The sequence below is a fragment of the Oncorhynchus masou genome, unplaced genomic scaffold (genome assembly GCF_036934945.1).
Source record: "Oncorhynchus masou masou isolate Uvic2021 unplaced genomic scaffold, UVic_Omas_1.1 unplaced_scaffold_2054, whole genome shotgun sequence".
Lineage (NCBI taxonomy): Eukaryota > Metazoa > Chordata > Actinopteri > Salmoniformes > Salmonidae > Oncorhynchus > Oncorhynchus masou.
This window is the reverse complement of record NW_027008541.1, coordinates 14277-37628: the sequence shown is the minus strand read 5'-3', so window position 1 is coordinate 37628 and position 23352 is coordinate 14277. Positions and strand designations below refer to the sequence as shown.

The window sequence follows — 23352 nt, the reverse complement described above, 5'->3', positions numbered from 1 at the left end:
TTTTAGAAACTTCAGAGTATTTTCTATCCATTACTAATAATAATATGCATATATTAGCAACTGGGACTGAGGAGCAGGCCGTTTACTCTGGGCACCTCTGGGCACCTTTCATCCAAGCTACTCAATACTGCCACTCCAGTGATAAGAAGTTAAGATACAGCTCGGTCTAAGCCAGATCGAACACGCCCTGAGTGGGACAACGCAACCCGGGTATGCGCTGGAAGAGGAAGTGTGTGGGCGAGATGATTTGAAAGCCATTAGAATCTCTTCAATGGCGTATAGTCCAGACTCCAAAGTGACAATTTTAGCATGTGCCCAATTCAATAGTTAAAATGTTACAATATTGGTTAGTTCGTATGTATTTTCCAAAGCCTGCAAGGATAAACTATTATGTTCATGGATGTAAACTATTTTGTTCTATTTTGTTCGTTGAGCAATTATCATATATTCCTGGCCAACAGGAAACCACTCACCCAGAGGCGGCGCTCCTAGTGGCCGGAGACTTTAAAGCAGGGAAACTTAAATCAGTTCTACCAAATCTCTATCAACATGTTAAATGTGCAACCAGAGGGAAAATAATCTAGATCACCTGTACTCCACACACAGAGACGTGTACAAAGCTCTCCCTCACCCTCCATTTGGTAAATCCGACCACAACTCTATCCTCCTGATTCCTGCTTACAAGCAAAAACTAAAGCAGGACGTACCAGTGACTTGGTCTATAAAAAAATGGTCAGATGAAGCAGATGCTAAACTACTGGACTGCTTTGCTATCACAGACTGGAACATGTTCCGGGACTCTTCCGATGACATTGAGGAATACACCACATCAGTCACTGGCTTTATCAATAAGTGCATTGAGGACGTCGTCCCCACAGTGACTGTACGTACATACCCCAACCAGAAGCCATGGATTACAGGCAACATTCGCACTGAACTAAAGGGTAGAGCTGCCGCTTTCAAGGTGCGGGACTCTAACCTGGAAGCTTACAAGAAATCCCGCTATGCCCCCCGACGAACCATCAAACAGGCAAAGAGTCAATACAGGGCTAAGATTGAATCATACTACACCGGCTCCGACGCTCGTCGGATGTGGCAGGGCTTGCAAACTATTACAGACTACAAAAGGAAGCACAGCCGCAAGCTGCCCAGTGACACGAGCCTACCAGACGAGCTAAATCACTTCTATGCTTGCTTCGAGGCAAGCAACACTGAGGCATGCATGAGAGCATCAGCTGTTCTGGACGACTGTGTGATCATGCTCCCCGTAGCCGACGTGAGTAAGACCTTTAAACAGGTCAACATACACAAGGATGCGGGGCCAGACCGATTACCAGGACGTGTGCTCCGGGCATGTGCTGACCAACTGGCAGGTGTTTTCACTGACATTTTCAACATGTCCCTGATTGAGTCTGTAATACCAACATGCTTCAAGCAGACCACCATAGTCCCTGTGCCCAAGAACACAAAGGTAACCTGCCTAAATGACTACAGACCAGTAGCACTCACGTCCGTAGCCCTGAAGTGCTTTGAAAGGCTGGTAATGGCTCACATCAACACCATTATCCCAGAAACCCTAGACCCACTCCAATTTGCATACCGCCCAAACAGATCCACAGATGACACAATCTCTATTGCACTCCACACCGCCCTTTCCCACCTGGACAAAAGGAACACCTATGTGAGAATGCTGTTCATTGACTACAGCTCAGCATTCAACACCATAGTACCCTCAAAGCTCATCACCAAGCTAAGGATCCTGGGACTAAACACCTCACTCTGCAACTGGATCCTGGACTTCCTTACAGGCCACCCCCAGGTGGTGAGGATAGGCAGTAACACATCTGCCACGCTGATCCTCAACACTGGAGCTCCCCAGCGGTGCGTGCTCAGTCCCCTCCTGTACTCCCTGTTCACCCACGACTGCATGGCCAGGCACGACTCCAACACCATCATTAAGTTTGCTGCCGACACAACAGTGGTAGGCCTGATCACTGACAACGACAAGACAGCCTATAGGGAGTAGGTCAGTGACCTGGCCGGGTGGTGCCAGAATAACAACCTATCCCTCAATGTAACCAAGACTAAGGAGATGATTGTGGACTACAGGAAAAGGAGCAATGAGCACGTCCCCATTCTCATCGACGCGGCTGTAGTGGAGCAGGTTGAGGGCTTCAAATTCCGTGGTGTCCACATCAACAACAAACTAGATTGGTTCAAACACACCAAGACAGTCATGAATAGGGCACAACAAAGCCTATTCCCCCTCAGGAAACTAAAAAGATTTGACATAGGTCCTGAGATCCTCAAAAGGTTCTACAGCTGCAACATCGAGACCATCCTGACCGGTTGCATCACTGCCTGGTACAGCAATTGCTCAGCCTCGACCGCAAGGCACTTCAGAGGGTAGTGCGTACGGCCCAGTACATCACTGGGGCAAAGCTGCCAGCCATCCAGGACCTCTACACCAAGCGGTGTCAGAGGAAGGCCCTAAAAATTGTCAAAGACCCCAGCCACCCCAGTCATCGACTGTTCTTTCTACTACCACATGGCAAGTGGTACCAGAATGCCAAGTCTAGGACAAAAAGGCTTCAACAGTTTTTACCCCCAAGCCATAAGACTCCTGATCAATAAGCCCTTCCTGGTTAAATAAAGGTTAAATAAATAAAATAAAGAGGATGCCAGGTTATTCTTTAAAAGTGCCTTCCTCGCCATCTTAAATAAGCATGGTCCATTCAAAAAAAGTAGAACTGGGAATAGATATTGTCCTTGGTTCACTCCAGACCTGTCTGCCCTTGACCAGCACAAAAACATCCACTATAATTGATCATTTCAATAAGCATTTCTCTACAGCTGGCCATGCTTTCCACCTGGCTACCCCTACCCCGGTCAACTACCCGGCACCCTCCACAGCAACCCACACAAGCCCCCACTATTTCTCCTTCACCCATATCCAGAGGGCTGATGTTCTGAAAGAGCTGCAAAATCTAGACCCCAAAAAATCAGCCGGGCTAGGCAATCTGGACCCTCTCTTTCTAAAAGTATCTGCCGAAATTGTTGCAACCCCTATTACTAGCCTGTTCAACCTCTCTTTCGTATCATCTGAGTTTCCCAAAGATTGGAAAGCAGCTGCGGTCATCCCCATCTTCAAAGGGGGTGACACTCTAGACCCAAACTGCTACAGACCCATATCTATTCTACCCTGTCTTTCTAAGGTCTTCAAAAGCCAAGTTAACAAACAGATTACCGACCATTTCGAATCCCACCGTACCTTCTCCACTATGTAATCTGGTTTCAGAGCTGGTCATGGGTGCACCTCAGCCACACTCAAGGTCCTAAAAGATATCATAACCACCATCGATAAGAGACATTACTGTGCAGCCGTATTCATCGACCTGGCCAAGGCTTTCGACTCTGTCAATCACCACATACTTATTGGCAGACTCGACAGCCTTGGTTTCTCAAATGATTGCCTCGCCTGGTTTACCAACTACTTCTCTGATAGAGTTCAGTGTGCCAAATCAGAGGGCCTGTTGTCCGGACCTCTGCAGTCTCTATGGGGATGCCACAGGGTTCAATTCTCAGGCAGACTCTCTTCTCTGTATACATCAATGATGTCGCTCTTGCTGCTGGTGAGTCTCTGATCCACCTCTACGCAGACGACACCATTCTGTATACTTCTGGCCCCTCTTTGGACACTGTGTTAACTAACCTCCAGACGAGCTTCAATGCCATACACCTCTCCTTCCGTGGCCTCCAACTGCAAGTTAAACTAAATGAATGCTATGCAGTCGATCACTGCCCGCCTGTCCAACATCACTACTCTGGACGGCTCTGACTTAGAATACGTGGACAACTACAAATACCTAGGTGTCTGGTTAGACTGTCTGGTTAGACTGGTTAGACTCTCCTTCCAGACTCACATTAAGCATCTCCAATCCCAAATTAAATCTAGAATCGGCTTCCTATATCGCAACAAAGCATCTTTCACTCATGCTGGTTAACATACCCTCGTAAAACTGACCATCATACCGATCCTCGACTTCGGCGATGTCATCTATAAAATAGCGTCCAACACTCTACTCGACAAATTGGATGCAGTCTATCACAGTGCCATCTATTTTGACGCCAAAGCCCCATACACTACCCACCACTGCGACGTGTATGCTCTCGTTGGTTGGCCCTCGCTTCATACTCATCTCCAAACCCACTGGCTACAGGTTATTTACAAGTCTCTGCTCAGTAAAGCCCCGCCTTATCTCAGCTCACTGTTCACCATAGCAGCACCCACTCGTAGCATGCGCTCCAGAAGGTATATCTCACTGGTCACCCCCAAAGCCAAATCCTCCTTTGGTCGCCTTTCCTTACAGTTCTCTGCTGCCAATGATTGGAACGAACTGCAAAAATCACTGAAGCTGGAGACTCATATCTCCCTCACTAGCTTTAAGAACCAGCTGTCAGAGCAGCTCACAGATCACTGCACCTGTACATAGCCCATCTGTACATAGCCCATCTATCTACCTCATCCCCATACTGTATTTATTTATTTTTCTTGCTCTTTTGCACTCCAGTATCTCTACTTGCACATTCAACTTCTGCACATCTACCATTCCAGTGTTTAATTGCCATCTTGTAATTACTTCGCCACCATTGGCAATTTATTGCCTTAACTCCCTTATCTTACCTCATTTGCACTCACTGTATATAGACTTTTTGTTCTATTTTTTATATTGTATTATTGACTGTATGTTTTGTTTATTCCATGTGTAACTCTGTGTTGTTGTATGTGTCGAATTGCTATGCTTTATCTTAGTCAGGTCGCAGTTGCAAATGAGAACTTGTTCTCAACTAGCCTACCTGGTTAAATAAAGGTGAAATAAAATAAAATGAATAAATTGGCACTTGGATTGGAACTGGGTGCTATGGTCAGATGAGACAAAAATAGCCACACACACAAGGATGCATATGCAGGAAAGAACCTACTGTAAAATACTGAGCCTACTGTAAAATATGGTGGTGGATCTTTGATGTTATAGTGCTGTTTTACTTCTGCTGATCCTTGGGCCCTTGTTAACTCTAAGGATCTGACCCTTTTTCAATTTTCGCCTAAAATGACATACCCAAATCTAACTGCCTGGAGCTCAGGACCTGAAGCAAGGATATGCATATTCTTAATACCATTTGAAAGGAAAAACTTTGAAGTTTGTGGAAATGTGAAATTAAGGTAGGAGAACATAACACATTAGATCTGGTAAAAGATAATACAAAGGAATAAAATCTATTATTATTATTTTTTCATCTTTTGAAATGCAAGAGAGGCCATTATCTGACTGAGGAGTCTAGGCACAATTTAGACTTTGGCCACTAAATGGCAGCAGTGTATGTGCAAAGTTTGACTGATCCAATTAACATCTGTTCAAAAATGTTGTATCAAGTCTGCCCAAATGTGCCTAATTTGGTTTATTAACTTCTTTGGGACTGGGGGGCAGTATTAAGTGGCTTGGATAAAAAGGTGTGAGTAAACTGCCTGCTACTCAGCCATGAAAGCTAGAATATGCATATAATTAGTAGATTTGGATAGAAAACACTCTGAAGTTCTAAAACTGTTTGAATGATGTCTGTGAGTATAACAGAACTCATATGGATGGCAAAAACCCAAGAAGAAATCCAACCAGGAAGTGGGAAATCTGAGGTTTGTAGTTTTTCAAGTCATTGCCTATCGAATATACTGTGTCTATGGGGTCATATTGCACCTCCTACGGCTTCCACTAGATGTCAACAGTCTTTAGAATCTTTTTTGAGGTTTCTACTGTGAAGGAGGGGGGAATGAGAGCTGATTGAGTCAGGGTTCTGCCAGAGTGGCATGAGCTGATCACGTGCGCTCACGTGAGAGCGACCTGCGTTCCATTGCATTTCTGAAGACAAAGGAATTCTCCAGTTGGAACATTATTGAAGATGTATGTTAAAAACATCCTAAAGATTGATTCTATACATCGTTTGACATGTTTCTACGGACTGTAACGGAACTTTTTTACTTTTCGCCTGGACCTTGTGATCACGCCTCATGAATTTGGATTACTGGGCTAAACACGCAGACAAAAAGGAGGTATTTGGACATAAATGATGGACTTTATCGAACAAAACAAAGGTTTATTGTGGAACTGGGATTCCTGGGAGTGCAATCTCATCATCAATCTGATGAAGATCATCAAAGGTAAGTGAATATTTAAAATGCTATTTCTGACTTCTGTTGACTCCACAACATGGCGGATATCTGCATGGCGTTTTTGTGTCTGAGCGTTGTACTCAGATTATTGCATGGTGTGCTTTTTCCCCGTAAAGGTTTTTTGAAATCTGACACAGCGGTTGCATTAAGGAGAAGTGTCTGGGTTTGGGGAGGATTTGGCCGGCGTAATGTTCTTCTCCCATCGCACTCTAGCGACTCCTTGTGGCAGGCTCCTTGCACACTGACTTGTGTTGCCAGTTGTACGGTGTTTCCTCTGACACATTGGTGCGGCTGGCTTCCGGGTTAAGTGAGCAGTGTGTCAAGAAGTAGTGTGGCTTGGCAGGGTCGTGTTTCAGAGGATGGCTCGACATTCGCCTCTCCCGAGTCAGCAGTGATGGGACAAGACTAACTAACAATTGGGGGTAAAAAGTACTAATAATAAAAAATACAAATGGAAATGGAAACATTTTGGTCATGAAGTCAGTCTGGTCTAAAACTGAGTTTAGAACCTCAGCGTGTCACAAAGAGTAAATTAAAGTGGGGTTTGGATTACAATTATGTCAACAAATCATGCCCCCTTTTGCCAAGCTCCACGTGCAAATCACCCCTTCGCCCACTTCGCTTCCCTTCATTGAATGGGGCTCCATTGTTTCATAGCCCCCAAAGCATTCAAAGGATCATGGGCCCTATACAGATTGATCATGCATCCACAGCCTAAGTTCTATGGTTGACATGCTCTGCTGAAGGACACTAGCTAGTATGCAGAATAGGTACTTGGAGTTCGTTGTCTCCCAATTATGCAGCAGTAACGCCTGCTTGGTCTGCAACGACCGGTAGTGGTCAGTATAACCAGAGATACTGAAATATAATGACTTCTGGTATAGCTTAGCTAACGCCTTTAAATAACGTTATTGCTGGTTATGGAGGTAACCATATTATTTTATAAAGTGAGGCAGGCTAGCTAATGTTAGCCTACAAGGCAGATTTGCAAGTTAGTTTGTTACGCATACAAGTGTTTTCTTTATCTTTTTAGTGCAAAACCAAATACTGGATGCAGCTATGGTGGTAGCTAACTTATGTCTGAGTCTGACTGATACAGTGAACTAGGAGCAACAACCCGTAACGGTGTCACCAGCCTGAATCTGATCCAATCTGGAGATACAGTCAGTCTACATCTGTAAAGCATAGACTTATTTTTTCCATTACTACACCTATAAAGTTTTGTCTCTTAAAAATGTATGAAAACAAAAATGTGCTTTTTGGTCTTAAATGAAGGTCAGGCATTAGGGTAGCAGTGTGTTTAAAGATTAGGGTTAGATTTAAAATCACATTTTATGAAGTGAAATTGTAAGAATAGACAGGCTTTACGACTTTGTGGCTATGGTAACTAGTGACGACCTCGAATTAGCTTGACCCTAGTTACTGCCCTGATTACACAGATGGCTTCATCAACAACGGTAATGTATGTTATGCCCGGTTTGATAAACTAGTAGATTAATTACACAGCCTAACAGATACAAGCAGTAGTCATTTTGGTTGTGAAGTGCATTATCAAAAAGATTTGTCCTTTCTTTATAACAAAATGCAGTTCATCACTTGGCTGTCTAGTATATCACCCTGTCACAGTCAACCCCATCTCATAAGATGAGGAAGTACATTGTTTATGAGTATTGCCTGCTGCAGTTGTTCGAGATGTCCAGTTTTCAGCCAAACATGCAACATAGAGAAGACCAGCAAGTGAACTCTCAGCATCACGCAGACATGCCTTCGCTGTGAGCATTCCTATAAATGTACCGGGAGGACACTTGAATCAGGTTGGTGACATTTGACCTGGTCATAGGTCAAAACAGTTTCGAGTTTTGTTCCAATTTACCTTCATAATTGTTACGAGAATTTTGTTCTCAATGTTCTTAAACTGAACTTCAATTAAACTACTCAGTCTGCAACCCCGAGTTTGTAAGATTCTGGTTGAATGAAACAGACAGAATCCCAGCTTACAATAGTCAACATTTTTATACACGAGAGCTCTACCATCATACAATGGTTATATACCTCATATTTGGTCATAACTGCCCCCCCTCTTCTCCTAACACTGTCAATACAATTGACCAGTCTTCTCCTACACATACATTGCTTATCATATCCTGCAACATGTTACATCATCTACTGCCAGCCTAATGGTTTTCCCCTCCCTGGGTGTGGAGGCCTCTTTTCCTGTTACCAGTTTCACAGTGGTCACAAGTTGTCTGTTGACAGTTCCTCTTTTCCTATGCACACACTCTGTCACGATCTTCCTCCTCTTCATCTGGTATGTGTTCATAGTGAATATTTAATTAAAGAAAGTACTGAACACTGCATACAAAAACAATAAACAATAAACCAATAACGACCGTGACGCTACAAATGAGACCTGTGCTGACACAAGCCACTAGCATAGACAATCACCCACAAACAAACAGTGCAACCCAGGCTACCTAAGTATGATTCTCAATCAGAGACAACTAATGACACCTGCCTCCGATTGAGAACCATACTCGGCCGAAACATAGAAATCCCCAAATCATAGAAAATCAAACATAGACTGCCCACCCCAACTCACGCCCTGACCATACTAAATAATGAATACAAAACAAAGGAAATAAAGGTCAGAACGTGACACGCACACTGTCTCGCCTACATTGCTAAATAGTAAAGTCTTAACTTGTCCAAAGCACACACATTAAAGAATTCTAGTCTTATGATTCAAATACATTTCCCTCCACTATACAGTGACAGGGTGGAATACATTTAGTCATTATCTTAACATCCCCTTAAACATATAAATCATATACATTTCTATATCAACAATCTAGCCTGGTCTAACCAGCCTGATTGTTACGTTTCCCATTTCACTTCACTTCAGATATCATGATATCTGAAGTGAAATCAAAAGGTGAACGCATAGATCAGATTAGTTCCACCAGGCTAATCATAAACACCATTGATAATGTAATCAGTGTTCTGTGTGTGTGTTTGTTTGTGCGTGAACGACCAGTATCTTTGATCAGGGGCCAGAAGCTTATCTACACTGCCATGCCCATCAATAGGGCGCTGGCAAAGACCTTACCTCCAGTCTCACCTCTGGCCTACTCACAATGGTCGTCGATGGGGAGACCAGAATTAGGTAGGTTTAGTCTGACCTGTTCAAACTTCAACATTGTATATGTTTGTTTGTCAGATATCACCTATCCTAACTGCCATTGGTAATAGAACAGTGACTGTGTACTGTTTGTGTTCACAAATGCATCTCCGGAGCCAGCACTTGGAGACTTGCAAGATGGAGTCCAGACTGACAGACAGGCTTGATATTGTTGTCTCTAAATGGAGAGAGACCTGGCACTAGTCAATAACATAGTACTAGACACAATTATGTTAAATGTTTTATTATTGAATTGAATGGTATTAGTTAAAATGGAGAGAGAGAAACCTTGTGTATTCTGCACCAGGGTCAGAGAACTCCTGTTGTATACAGGACACCAGGGTCAGGGAACTCCTGTTGTATACAGGACACCAGGGTCAGGGAACTCCTGTTGTATACAGGACACCAGGGTCAGGGAACTCCTGTTGTATACAGGACACCAGGGTCAGGGAACTCCTGTTGTATACAGGACACCAGGGTCAGGGAACTCCTGTTGTATACGGGACACCAGGGTCAGAGAACTCCTGTTGTATACAGGACACCAGGGTCAGGGAACTCCTGTTGTATACAGGACACCAGGGTCAGGGAACTCCTGTTGTATACAGGACACCAGGGTCAGGGAACTCCTGTTGTATACGGGACACCAGGGTCAGAGATCTCCTGTTGTATACAGGACACCAGGGTCAGAGATCTCCTGTTGTATACAGGACACCAGGGTCAGAGAACTCCTGTTGTATACAGGACACCAGGGTCAGGGAACTCCTGTTGTATACAGGACACCAGGGTCAGAGATCTCCTGTTGTATACAGGACACCAGGGTCAGAGAACTCCTGTTGTATACAGGACACCAGGGTCAGGGAACTCCTGTTGTATACAGGACACCAGGGTCAGGGAACTCCTGTTGTATACAGGACACCAGGGTCAGAGATCTCCTTTTGTATACAGGACACCAGGGTCAGAGATCTCCTGTTGTATACAGGACACCAGGGTCAGGGAACTCCTGTTGTATACAGGACACCAGGGTCAGGGAACTCCTGTTGTATACAGGACACCAGGGTCAGGGAACTCCTGTTGTATACAGGACACCAGGGTCAGGGAACTCCTGTTGTATACAGGACACCAGGGTCAGGGAACTCCTGTTGTATACAGGACACCAGGGTCAGAGAACTCCTGTTGTATACGGGACACCAGGGTCAGAGAACTCCTGTTGTATACAGGACACCAGGGTCAGGGAACTCCTGTTGTATACAGGACACCAGGGTCAGGGAACTCCTGTTGTATACAGGACACCAGGGTCAGGGAACTCCTGTTGTATACAGGACACCAGGGTCAGGGAACTCCTGTTGTATACAGGACACCAGGGTCAGAGAACTCCTGTTGTATACAGGACACCAGGGTCAGAGAACTCCTGTTGTATACAGGACACCAGGGTCAGAGAACTCCTGTTGTATACAGGACACCAGGGTCAGAGAACTCCTGTTGTATACGGGACAACAGGGTCAGAGAACTCCTGTTGTATACGGGACACCAGGGTCAGGGAACTCCTGTTGTATACAGGACACCAGGGTCAGAGATATCCTGTTGTATACAGGACACCAGGGTCAGAGATCTCCTGTTGTATACAGGACACCAGGGTCAGAGAACTCCTGTTGTATACGGGACACCAGGGTCAGGGAACTCCTGTTGTATACGGGACACCAGGGTCAGGGAACTCCTGTTGTAGCAGTGTGAAGCGCAATTGAGTTTGCATCATCTGTGGATTTGTTGGGGCGGTATGCGAATTAGGGTGGGTACATGGTGTCAAGGATGATGGTGTTAATTTGTGCCATGACCAGCCTTGTAAAACACTTCATGATTACAGATGTGACTGCTACGGGATGATCGTCATTCAGGCAGATCGTCAATGATCTTGAGTGGCAGGCTTGTCGCATTCAGATTCATCCTCCCACGGGCCCTTCCCAGAGGGTCATGGCTACTGGGTGAGGATGGCAAATCTCTGCATACGCTTGGGTCAGAAGATCCCTGCGTTAACGGTGGTTACCAGGACTGGTTGTAAAGCACGAAAGTGATCTCTGCTAAACAGGGCACCCCTGGTCATCGAGGGGCTCGAAGATGAGGGATAAGCCTGTTACATCACTCTGCTAAGAGTGAGGGGTACCAGGCATAGGGGAGAGAAAAAGCATAGGACATCACCCTTAACTCTATCTACTGTACATGTACATACTGCCTCAACTAACCGGTGCCCCAACACATTGACTCTGTACCGGCACCCCCCTGTATATATTATTATTGTTTTACTGCTGCTCTTTAATTACTTGTTACTTTTTTTAAACAGATAAGAATAAAAGATAAAACTGCACTGTTGGTTAGGGGCACGTAAGTAGACAGTACAACAGTACCTGTTGTACTCGGCACATGATTAATAAGAACCTCAGCGTAGATGGGTAACACTTCATTTGGATAGTCCATCTGTAGATGTTCTACAGACTCTCCGTAACATTTCAACTAACTATCCACTAACCCCAGCTCTAAATCCTAACATTAACCCTTATCCTAACCCTAAATGTAATCCTTGCCCATACCCTAACCTCAAGGGGAGAGAGTTTTAACTTGGATGGCACAAAAACTACCAAATATTAGGTGAACTGGGCCAGAGAGCCAAACTAGCAGTGTGGCAGGCCGCTAGAGCGTTATGCCTAGGTTAGCAGCAGTGTTGACTGGACACTTGAACTTGTGGCGAAATCCTGCACGGAGCCTTCACCGTGCGCTGCCACTTTAAGAGCGCATCAGCAGTAAGGAACGAGGAAATAAAGACAGCCTTTTCAGCTCTCTGGGGAGGAGCTCTTGGTTGGCGCGACAGTTTGACTGTGTGTGCTATGCTACAGAGGTTTGTTTTATTTTCAGCGCGTGTGTAGTTCATAAAGTATTTAACTCAATCATCGGTGTGACAGCTCTAGGTCGTGGTTGTTATCGTTTGGGGCCTCGCCGGTTATGGATAGCATGGATTCGTAGCAACATTGTTGCGAAGTTTTGACATACAAACCAACAAACCATCAGAAGGTCAGACAGTACACCAGCAAGCCTGAAGAGCACAGCTAAGATCTCTCGTTCTCTTTCTCTTTCTCTACCCGCTATCTTCCAGTGCTTTACCCTGCAACAGACTTTCTATTTTTCAAAAGCACTTCCCATTGAAGTTCATTAGAGCTGGACTATTATTGCTCTGCCAGAAGTATTTGGGTGGACATTTTAGTTAAAAAGGAAGTTGTTTGCAAGTTGTGTATTGTTATTTGAACTGTATTGAGGTGGGGTGTAATAATGACATTTGGCCGAGAAGATTGTGGACATTTTTCCTCCTGGAGTGCAATGTAATCATGTGGTTAGAGCGTTGGACTAGTTAACTGTAAGGTTGCAAGATTGAGTCCCCCGAGCTGACAAGGTGAAAATCTTTCATCCTGCCACTGAACAAGGCGTTCCTATGGCCGTCATTGAAAATAAGAATGTGTTCTTAACCGACTTGCCTAGTTAAATAAAAGGTATAAAAAAGTAATTGGCAAAATCAGCGCCCAAAAATACCGATTAAAAATTGTTATGAAAACTTGAAATCGGCCCTAATTAATCGGCCATTCCGATTAATCAGTTGACCTCTAGTTCATAGACACAACAAAGGCTTCTACGAGGAGCCTGCCTGTTACTCGAATGCAGTAGAAGTCAAGCTAAGTTGCTAGTTAGCATTAAACTACTTATAAAAAAACAATAAATCAATCATAATCACTAGTTATAACTACTAATCCAGGTTAGCAGGCAATATTAACCAGGTGAAATTGTGTCATTTCTCTTGCGTTCATTGCACGCAGAGTCAGGGTATATGCAACAGTTTGGTCAGCCTGGCTCATTGCGATTTAATTTGCCAGAATTTTACATAATTATGAAATAACATTGAAGGTTGTGCAATGTAACAACAATATTTAGACTTGGGGATGCCACCCGTTAGATAAAATACAGAACGGTTCCGTATTTCACTGAAATAATAAACGTTTTGTTTTCGAAAGGATAGTTCATTAATATGGTCAAATCCAGAAACTAAGGCTTGTATTCTGTGTGTTATGTTATAATTAAGTCTGATTTGATAGAGCAGTCTGACTGAGCAGCAGCAGGCTCGTAATCATTCATTCAAACAGCACTTTTGTGCATTTTGCCAGCAGCTCTTCGCAAGCACAGCGCTGTTTATGACTTCAAGCTTATCAGCCTAATGGCATGTGTAACCGACGTGAAAGGGCTAGCTAGTTCGCTGGGTGTGCGCTAATAGCGTTTCAAACGTAACTCGCTCTGAGACTTGAAGTAGTTATTACCCTTGCTCTGCAAGGGCCGCGGCTTTTGAGGAGTGATGGGTAACGCTGCTTCGAGTGTGGCTGTTGATGTGTTCCTGATTCGAGCCCAGGTAGGGGCGAGGAGAGGGACGGAAGCTATACTGTTACATTGGCAATACTATAGTGCCTGTAAGAACATCCAATAGTCAAAGGTATATGAAATACAAATGGTATAGAGATAAATAGTCCTATAAATACTATATTAACTACAACCTAAAACCTCTTACCTTGGAATATTGAAGTCTCATGTTAAAAGGAACCACCAACTTTCATATGTTCTCAGCAAGGAACTTAAACTTTAGCTTTTTTTTTACATGGCACATATTGCACTTTTACTTTCTTCTCCAACACTTTGTTTTTGCATTATCTAAACCAAATTGAACATGTTTCATTATTTATTTGAGGCTAAATTGATTTTATTGATGTATTATATTAAGTTAAAATAAGTGTTCATTCAGTATTGTTGTAATTGTCATTATTACAACAAAAACAATTTGGCCGACTTTTAATCGGTATCGGCTTTTTTGGTCCTCCAATTATCGGTATCGGCGTTGAAAAATTGTTATCGGTCGACCTCTTCTATGAACACCCCCCACATTCATACCCTCTGCACTCCTCCACTGGAAGATAATACATATGACTGCAAATCCTCTGTTGACTGGGTTCTTTCTTGTATGAAGTTGCTGTTCAATTGCTCTGCCATTTATTATTATTATTATTATTATTATTATTATTATATGAGGTATTCTTGGTGGGGTTACCCCTGTGCTGTGATGTGTGTTTTATAGGGTGTGTTCTCTTTTCTCTCCGCTGGCTATCTGGTAAACAGGCTACACTCTAGGCAGTCTCTTCTGCTGATGTGTGTGGGTCTGGTAGTGGTACTCTCTCTATTCTACTCTTTTCCTTTCGGCAAGGTTAATACCTGCCTGGCGCCTGAACAAAAGCTTTATCTTTACCCCTGTATAATAAATACTGCTACCAACTATTTAGGAGGACGGGGGACCCGCGGTAAACATTTTTATAAAGGCATTTATAGTAAAATATAATTAGTAATGGGAATGAGAGGGCTACTTACGCCATGTTGGGAAGGGATCACAGCAGTGATTTGAATGAGGGTATGAAGCATGAGTTAAGGTGTTCAGAGGCTTGACTTCAGTGCAGGACCTGGGTTGAGATGTTCAGAGGATTCAGTGCAGGACAAGCTCATCATGGATGGATGGTGTTGGAGAAGAACTCAACTCTTCCAATGAGGACAGGATTTGACTGGGAAGACCAAAAAAAAAAAAACTTAAAACACAGTTAGACAAAATAACTAAGAATGGGTTAGTCAAAGCAAGAATTACAATCACATTTTATGTGGAATAATGTGATTGTTATTAAAACTACATGCAGTAATGAGAGAATTGACAGGGCTACTCAGTGTGTCACGCCCTGACCTTAGAGACTTTTTAGGTCTCTATTTGGTTTGGTGAGGGTGTGATTTGGGTGGGCATTCTATCTTCTATGTTTTTGTATTTCTATGTTTTGGCCGGGTATGGTTCTCAATCAGGGACAGCTGCCTATCATTGTCTCTGATTGGGAATCATACTTAGGCAGCATTTTCCACTTTTGTCATTGTGGGAAGTTGTCTTTGTTAGGGGCACTGTAGCCCTTGTAAGCTTCACGGTCGTTTTTGTTATTTCTTGTTTTGTTGGCGACATTTTACTAAATAAAAGAAAATGTACGCTCACCATGCTGCACCTTGGTCTTCTTTGAACGACGGCAGTGACACAGTGCCTGTAGAGGAAATATTCAGTGAGTCAGTGAATGAGAGGGCACATGAGACATGGCTTCAGTTCAGTACAGAGTTGACACTGGTAGTGGAGTAGTCATCCCCTCTTAAATCAGGGAACAGGAGGGCATTTCGCTGTAAATAGCAGATACTGTACGTTCCATTACAACAGTGCCATCATAGGTTTGGGCAACAAGTTTCTCCATTAAGTTCAACTCCGACAAAGTCAAACACAGACTGCGCATCTCGTCCACTTGACACATCAAAGTAGCCCAAGAAAGGTTCATGAATAAAGCCCGGATCAGCCGCATACCTGACAACAACTGCAAGTGACAGCTGATGTCTGTGGTTTCCTCCATTTGCCAATGTGAAAAAAAAATGACTGTGTCAACCTCTCTTTTAATCTCACTTTTAATGGATTTATTTCGACATCACAGAGAAAACAGAAGAAATGTCCATGTGCTCAGTAAGTAAAGCGTAATAATGTGAAATTACCTCTGCAAGCTCCTAGTAGTTGCCCTTGTTAGCAGAACTTTCCCTCATCTTGTCCCCTTGCTTCGTCCCACAAAATACATCTCTGGTTTGAGGTTTCTGTAAACTATGCCAAGATGGTGCAGGTGGTCGAGGGTCAGAGGCAGCTCTGCTAGGTAGAGTTTGACATCTTCCTCTATAAACATAACCTAGTGAGAACTGGACACATTTTACTGTCTGTTCTGGCCTCGGAAGGAAGAGTCACAGTCAACACAACTCCTAATACAACATTATATCATATTATTACTAAATACAGTTAACAGCTACAGTACACATAAAATAATATTATATACATTATATTAAGTTAATAACACTATTTACACATTTAAATACAGCCATATTGTTTATATCATTGTGCGTTGTGGCCCGTTTATTAGGTACACCACTCCGCTCACAATAATGGTTCGCTCCGACGGACAGTGAGTCACGTGACCGTGGCTTGCTATATAAAGCAGGCAGACGGGCATCGAGGCATTCAGTTACTGTTTGATTGAACGTTAGAATGGGGAATATGAATGACTTAAGCCACTGCGTGTGGTATGATCGTTGGCGCCAGGCGCGCCGTATCTCAGAAACGTCGTTTTCATGCACGACAGTGCCTAGAGTTTACCCGAGAATGGTGCGACAAACAAAAACATCCAGTCAGCGGCAGTCCTGTGGGCAAAAACAGCTTGTAGATGACAGAGGTCAAAGGAGAATGGCAAGAATTGTGCAAGCTAATAGGCGGGCCACAAACCAGCAAATAATGGCGCAGTACAACAGTGGTGTGCAGAACGACATCTCGGAATGCACAACTCATTATAGATGGGCTATTGCAGCAGACGACAACACCAGGTTCCACTCTTATCAGCTAAAAACAAGAAGCGGCTGCAGTGGGAACACGATCACCAACATTGTACAATTGAGGAGTGAAAATAACATTGCCTGGCCCGACGAATCCCGGGTTTTTGAGGCATTACGCCGAGAGTCAGGATTTGGCGTAAGCAGTCCATGGCCCCACCCTTCCTGGTGTCAATGGCTGGTGGCGTGTACCAATGCCAACTCTTACATGCACAAAAATGCAGTATCCCTGTTTCTCCAACCTTCTAGTTGTGTTGCACAGGTTGAATATGCAGAATCTGATGTGGGCAATGAAAGGGCTTCTTCAACAAAAAATTCACGACATTGTCGTTAGCGTTATCTAGCCATTCTGGTGGAAAAAAACTGCACTCTAGTAGTAAAGTTAGCAGGGCAAATTTAAATAAATGGCCCTAATGCTACAAAAAAAATGTAGTTCTAAAACCAATAAAACAATATATAATCTGCCTGCTCCGTCTCCTGTAGATTGAAGAAACTAATTTCAATGGAATAATATCGTAAAAATGCTAAAAAATAACTATTCAATATCTCAATATATCCTACAATGTCACCAACTCGGCAAGCTTCTAAATCACACGTGTAGTACTAGGTACATTTTCTAGGTACATTTTCTGATCCTTTGCTTGGATGGATATGTTGTCAGGACCCGGTTTCGAACCTGGGTCTCCGGAGTGAGAAACAGTCACTTAACCAACTGAGCCACGAATAGACAGCAGAACCCAGAAGATGAGGCAGACACAGCAGTACTTAAGACGGTGTATTTAATGAAGAAAAAATCCTAAAAATAAAAAATGGCAAATCCAAAAGGTGGAAGGAAAAACACAAAAAGACCTAAAAAGAAACTCACCAAAACTAAACAAAAACAAAAAAACAGAATACCACAAGAACGTTACCCGGAATCGACAAGAGCACACAGAACACTAGGGCAGGGTGCTAACATACAAACACAGAGCACAGAACTGAGGGAAACAAAGGGTTTAAATACAATCAGGGGAAACGAGACACAGGTGCAAACAATAATGGGGGTCAAGGGAAAAACACAGGGACAAAAAGCACAATGGGGACATCTACTGACAAACAACTGGAACAACCCTGGCCAAATCCTGACAGAATCCCCCCCCTAGGAACGGCTCCTGACGTTCCTACCAGCTCTCTCAGGGTGGAGGACCCTGAACTGACGAATGAGGTCAGGGTCCAGGATGTCTTTGGCAGGAACCCAGGAGCGCTCCTCAGGACCGTAGCCTTCCCAGTCCACCAGATACTGCCAGGACCGCTGCACCCGGCGGGAATCCAGTATCCGGTGGACGGTATAAGCCGGCTGGCCTCCAATGACACGAGGCGGAGGGGAGGTCTGTCTGCCGGGACAAGGGGAGAAAAAACAACAGGTTTTAACAAAGACACATGAAATGTGGGATTAATCTTAAGAGATCTGGGTAAATGTAGGCGATAAGAAACTGGGTTAACTCTCCTGGCAACCTTGAAGGGACCGATGTATTTTTGGGACAGCTTGCGAGACTCCACCCGTAGAGGTAAGTCTCTTGTGGAGAGCCAGACTCTCTGGCCGGGGCGCAGGGTAGGCCCGGGACGGCGACGTCTGTTGGCTTGTTGTTGATACCTCTGTGAGGAACGCATCAGATTAAGACGGGTCTTCCTCCACATAAGCCGACAGCGTCTGACGAATCTCAAGGCTGAAGGCACTCTGACTTCTGCCTCCTGGTCCGGGAACAATGGAGGAGCATAGCCAAACTGACACTCGTGCGGGGACATACCAGTGGAGGAGGAGCGCAAGGTGTTGTGCGCGTATTCGGCCCAAACAATAAAGGATGACCATGTGGACGGGTTGTCACGAGTCATACATCGGAGGGTGGTTTCCAGCTCTTGATTCATCCTCTCTGTTTGGCCGTTGGACTCCGGATGGTACCCTGAAGATAGACTGGCAGAAGCCCCCATGAGTTGGCAGAAGGCCTTCCAAAACCTTGAGGCGAACTGGGGACCTCTGTCAGAAACCACATCTTGAGGAATGCCGAAGACTCGGAACACATGATTAATTACCAACTCAGCCGTTTCCTTGGCAGAAGGTAACTTAGTCAGAGGGACGAACCTGGCCGCCTTTGAAAACCTGTCGATTATGACTAGGATAGTAGTATTGCCATGGGATGGAGGAAGTCCAGTAATAAAGTCCAATGAGATATGGGACCAGGGTCTGTGGGGAACAGGTAAAGGGTGAAGGAGTCCTTGAGGGCAGAGGTGAGAAGATTTGCCCTGGCAGCACACGGGGCAGGCATTGACGAAAGTGGCAACGTCTTCTCTTATGGTAGGCCACCAGAACTTACGCTGGATGAACTCCAAGGTGCGACCTACGCCCGGATGACAGGTGAGGCGAGAGGAGTGCCCCCACAGAAGGACCTGAGTCCTCACTGCCTTGGGGACAAACAACCGATTGGCAGGGCCTCCTTTAGGGTCCGGTTCGCTAGCTTGAGCACGTCTCACGGTATCCTCAACTTGCCACGAGATCGGAGCCACAATCTTAGCAGCAGGAAGGACAGGCATGTCCGTGTCATCTCGAATGGCAGGAGCGTAGACTCGGGACAGGGCATCCGGTTTGAGATTCTTCGACCCGGGTCGATAGGTGAGGATAAACTGGAATCGATTGAAGAAAAGAGACCATCTAGCTTGTCTAGAGTTCAATCGCTTCGCCTGCTGGATATACTCCAGATTTTTGTGGTCCGTAAGCACTTGAAACGGGTGAGAAGCCCCCTCGAGCCAGTGTCTCCATTCCTTCAATGCCATTTTAACCGCTAGGAGTTCACGATCCCCACATCGTAGTTCCTCTCAGTCGGGGTAAGCCGGTGTGAGAAGAAAGCGCACGGATGAAGCTTCTTGTCTTCACCCTCTGAGACAGGACAGCTCCAACACCAACCTCTGATGCGTCTACCTCCACCACAAATGGTTCATCCGTAGTCGGTAGTATCAGGATGGGAGCAGAGAGGACGCGCTGCTTGAGTCCTTGGAAGGCCGTCTCAGCTTCTCTTCCCCAAAAAACCTTGCATTGCCACCTTTGGTTAAAGCTGAGAGAGGAGCTGCCACCAAACTGAAGTTCTTGATGAACTTGCGGTAAAAGTTTGTGAAGCCCAGGAAACGCTGAACATCCTTAACGGATTTGGGGGTGGGCCAATCCGCTACCGCCCCTACCTTCCTAGGGTCCATTTGGATTCGACCGGGTTCCACTACAAATCCCAGGAATTGTACTCGGGATGAATGGAATTCACATTTTTCCGGCTTAACGTACAGATGGCTGTCCAGGAGGCGTTTGAGTACTTGTCTGACATGCTTAGTGTGTTCTTGAAGGGAGCTCGAAAAGATGAGGATGTCATCCAAGTAAACGAACACAAATATGTTAAGCATATCCCTAAGCACATCGTTTATGAGCGCTTGGAACACCGCTGGGGCGTTGGTCAGGCCGAAGGGCATCACCAAGTATTCATAGTGACCAGTAGGCGTGTTGAAAGCGGTCTTCCACTCGTCACCAGGTCTGATCCGCACAAGATGGTATGCGTTCCGCAGGTCAAGCTTAGTGAAAACAACTGCTTCCTGGAGCAGCTCGAAGGCTGTGGCCATAAGGGGTAGCGGGTAACGGTTACGGACGGTTATGTCATTGAGTCCCCGGTAGTCGATGCAAGGACGTAACCCACCGTCTTTCTTGGCCACAAAGAAAAACCCTGCTCCCGCCGGGAGGTGGATGGACGCATGAGGCCTGCTTCCAGAGAGTCCTTGATGTAGGTATCCATAGCAGCTCGTTCGGGTGGAGATAGGGAAAAGATCCGACCCCTGGGGGGCAAGTGCCCGGAAACAGGTCGATGGGGCAATCGTAAGATCTATGGGGTGGTAGCATGGTGGCCCTCTGTTTGCTAAACACCAGTTTGAGGTCATGGTAACACTCGGGAACTCGGGTCAGGTCGATGGATTCTAAAGACTCGGGAGTAGAACTCGGGGAATTCTGGAAAATACAAGTAGCTTGGCACGTAGGACCCCACTGCTTGATAGTGCCCACAGACCAGTCGATGTGAGGGTTATGGCTGTGAAGCCAGGGGTATCCAAGGACGAGAGGAAACTCGGAACAGGAGATCAAATGAAAGTTCATCAATTCCTGGTGTTGTGAAACTGAAAGTCTCAAGGAGGTAGTGACATGAGTGACAAGTCCAGATCCCAAAGGGCTTCCATCCAATGTAGTAACCCTCATGGGGTCACTTAGAGGTTCAGAGGGAACGCCATTCTCCTTCGCCCAGACACCATCCATGAAGTTACCTGCGGCTCCAGAGTCTACCAAGGCTTGAAGGTGAAGCTTGTGGTTGTCCCAGGAGAGGGTGACTGGAATGAGCAGACGGGAGTTGGACGGATGGGAGGAGGTTATGTTTCCCGTTACAGTTCCCCCGGTCTGTACGGGACAGAGCGTTTCCCTGGAGCCTGGGACACGTGGAACGGAAATGGCCCGGTTTGCCGCAATATAGACAGCGTCGCTCCCTCATCCGGCGGTCTCTCTCAGCCTGGGAGATGCGTCCAATCTGCATGGGTTCCGGTGGAGCCAGTGATGATAAAGGTGGGGACTCGGAGCTGGGACTGATAGGGGCTAGAGGTCTACGGTTGAGTTCTCTCTCTCTCAGACGCTGGTCAATGCGTGAGGCCAACTTGATCAGGGACTCGAGATTGTCCGGTGGTTCCCGAGTGGCCAGTTCATCTTGGATAGTGTCGGAAAGGCCTTTCAGAAAGCACACCGTGAGCGCCTCGTTGTTCCAGCCACTCGCTGCTGCCACCGTGCGGAACTGGATGGCATAGTCCGTCACGCTGCGCCAACCTTGATGGAGAGTCAGGAGCTGTTTGGCTGAGTCAGAACCACTGCTTGGGCCTTGAAACACTCGTTTGAATTCCTCAGCAAAGGCAGAGTAGCTGGCACAGCAGGAACTATGGGCATCCCACACAGCAGTAGCCCAGGCCAGGGCTTTTTCCGACAGCAGGGTGATGATATATGCGATCTTAGACCGGTCGGTGGGAAACGACGAGGGTTGCAGCTCAAAGGAGAGAGAACATTGAGTGAGAAACCCTTTACAAGCACTTGGATCACCTGAGAACCGTTGGGGAGGTGGAAGACGAGGTTCAGCCAGGGGGTTAACTGCCATGGGTACGTGAACTTGAGGTACTGGGACGGGAACTGTTGCCGGGGTAAGTCGATCAGATATTTGTTTAATGGAAGTCAGCATCTCCGACAGAAGATGAGAATGTCTAGCCATTAAGGCCTCTTGCTGAACCAGGGCGGCTTCGTGGCGTTGGACAGTCTCCTGGTGGTGGGACAGCGTGGCAAAAAGGTCCTGGGAACTGGCTGCCTCTGGGTTCATTTTTGGCTCTGTGTTTCTGTCAGGACCCGGTTTTGAACCTGGGTCTCCGGAGTGAGAAACAGTCACTTAACCAACTGAGCCACGAATAGACAGCAGAACCCAGAAGATGAGGCAGACACAGCAGTACTTAAGACGGTGTATTTAATGAAGAAAAAATCCTAAAAATAAAAAATGGCAAATCCAAAAGGTGGAAGGAAAAACACAAAAAGACCTAAAAAGAAACTCACCAAAACTAAACAAAAACACAGAATACCACAAGAACGTTACCCGGAATCGACAAGAGCACACAGAACACTAGGGCAGGGTGCTAACATACAAACACAGAGCACAGAACTGAGGGAAACAAAGGGTTTAAATACAATCAGGGGAAACGAGACACAGGTGCAAACAATAATGGGGGTCAAGGGAAAAACACAGGGACAAAAAGCACAATGGGGACATCTACTGACAAACAACTGGAACAACCCTGGCCAAATCCTGACATATGTCAGTTCATTCAGCAATAGCTTTGATTGGTTGAAGGACGTCCTCCGGAATTCATCATAATTACCATGTACTGTAGGTCTATGAAGGGGGGTTGAGGAGCACGAGCCACATAGGTTTTGTATTGAATTCAATGTACGCAGAAAAGGAAGGAAAATAGCTGTCCTCTGGCTATACCGTGGTGCTACCCTAGAAGGTGCTATTGAGACTATTGTTTTAATCAGGTATTTGGTGACGTGAATATATTTAATATAGTTCTATCTAAAAAGGATAACTTTTTCGCTCACACTCTTACCCTGGCAGATCTCTCCATGGTGTAGGCCAGGCCAGAGCGAACAATGTCCTTCTCAGAAGCTCCTGGAGTGGAGAGAGGAAGGAAATATGTGTTATCAAACTGCCAACATATTACATAATTTGTGTGTGGTGTGTGTGTGTGTGGTGTGTGTGTGTGTGCTCACAGCAACTCTGGGCTGGAAGTCAGCGGTGGGAACAACAGGGATCGGTCCTCCCTGCTTTCCAAACTTCCTCTCCAAACTCTCCTGAACAGA

General features: G+C 45.4%; 1 long non-coding RNA gene across 2 annotated transcripts; it reads right to left on the bottom strand.

The window, feature by feature from the left end:
* Positions 1-8220: 8220 nt before the first annotated feature.
* On the bottom strand, positions 8221-23349 carry LOC135532832 (uncharacterized). Of its 2 annotated transcripts, none has more exons than XR_010454405.1 (6): positions 23263-23349; positions 23100-23161; positions 16038-16222; positions 15502-15547; positions 14847-15034; positions 8221-9582 (listed from the first exon to the last, which is right to left on the bottom strand). It is a non-coding gene; the product is annotated as an uncharacterized LOC135532832 (long non-coding RNA). The 2 variants fall into 2 exon arrangements; XR_010454406.1 differs by having other exon boundaries at positions 16038-16140.
* Positions 23350-23352: the final 3 nt, after the last annotated feature.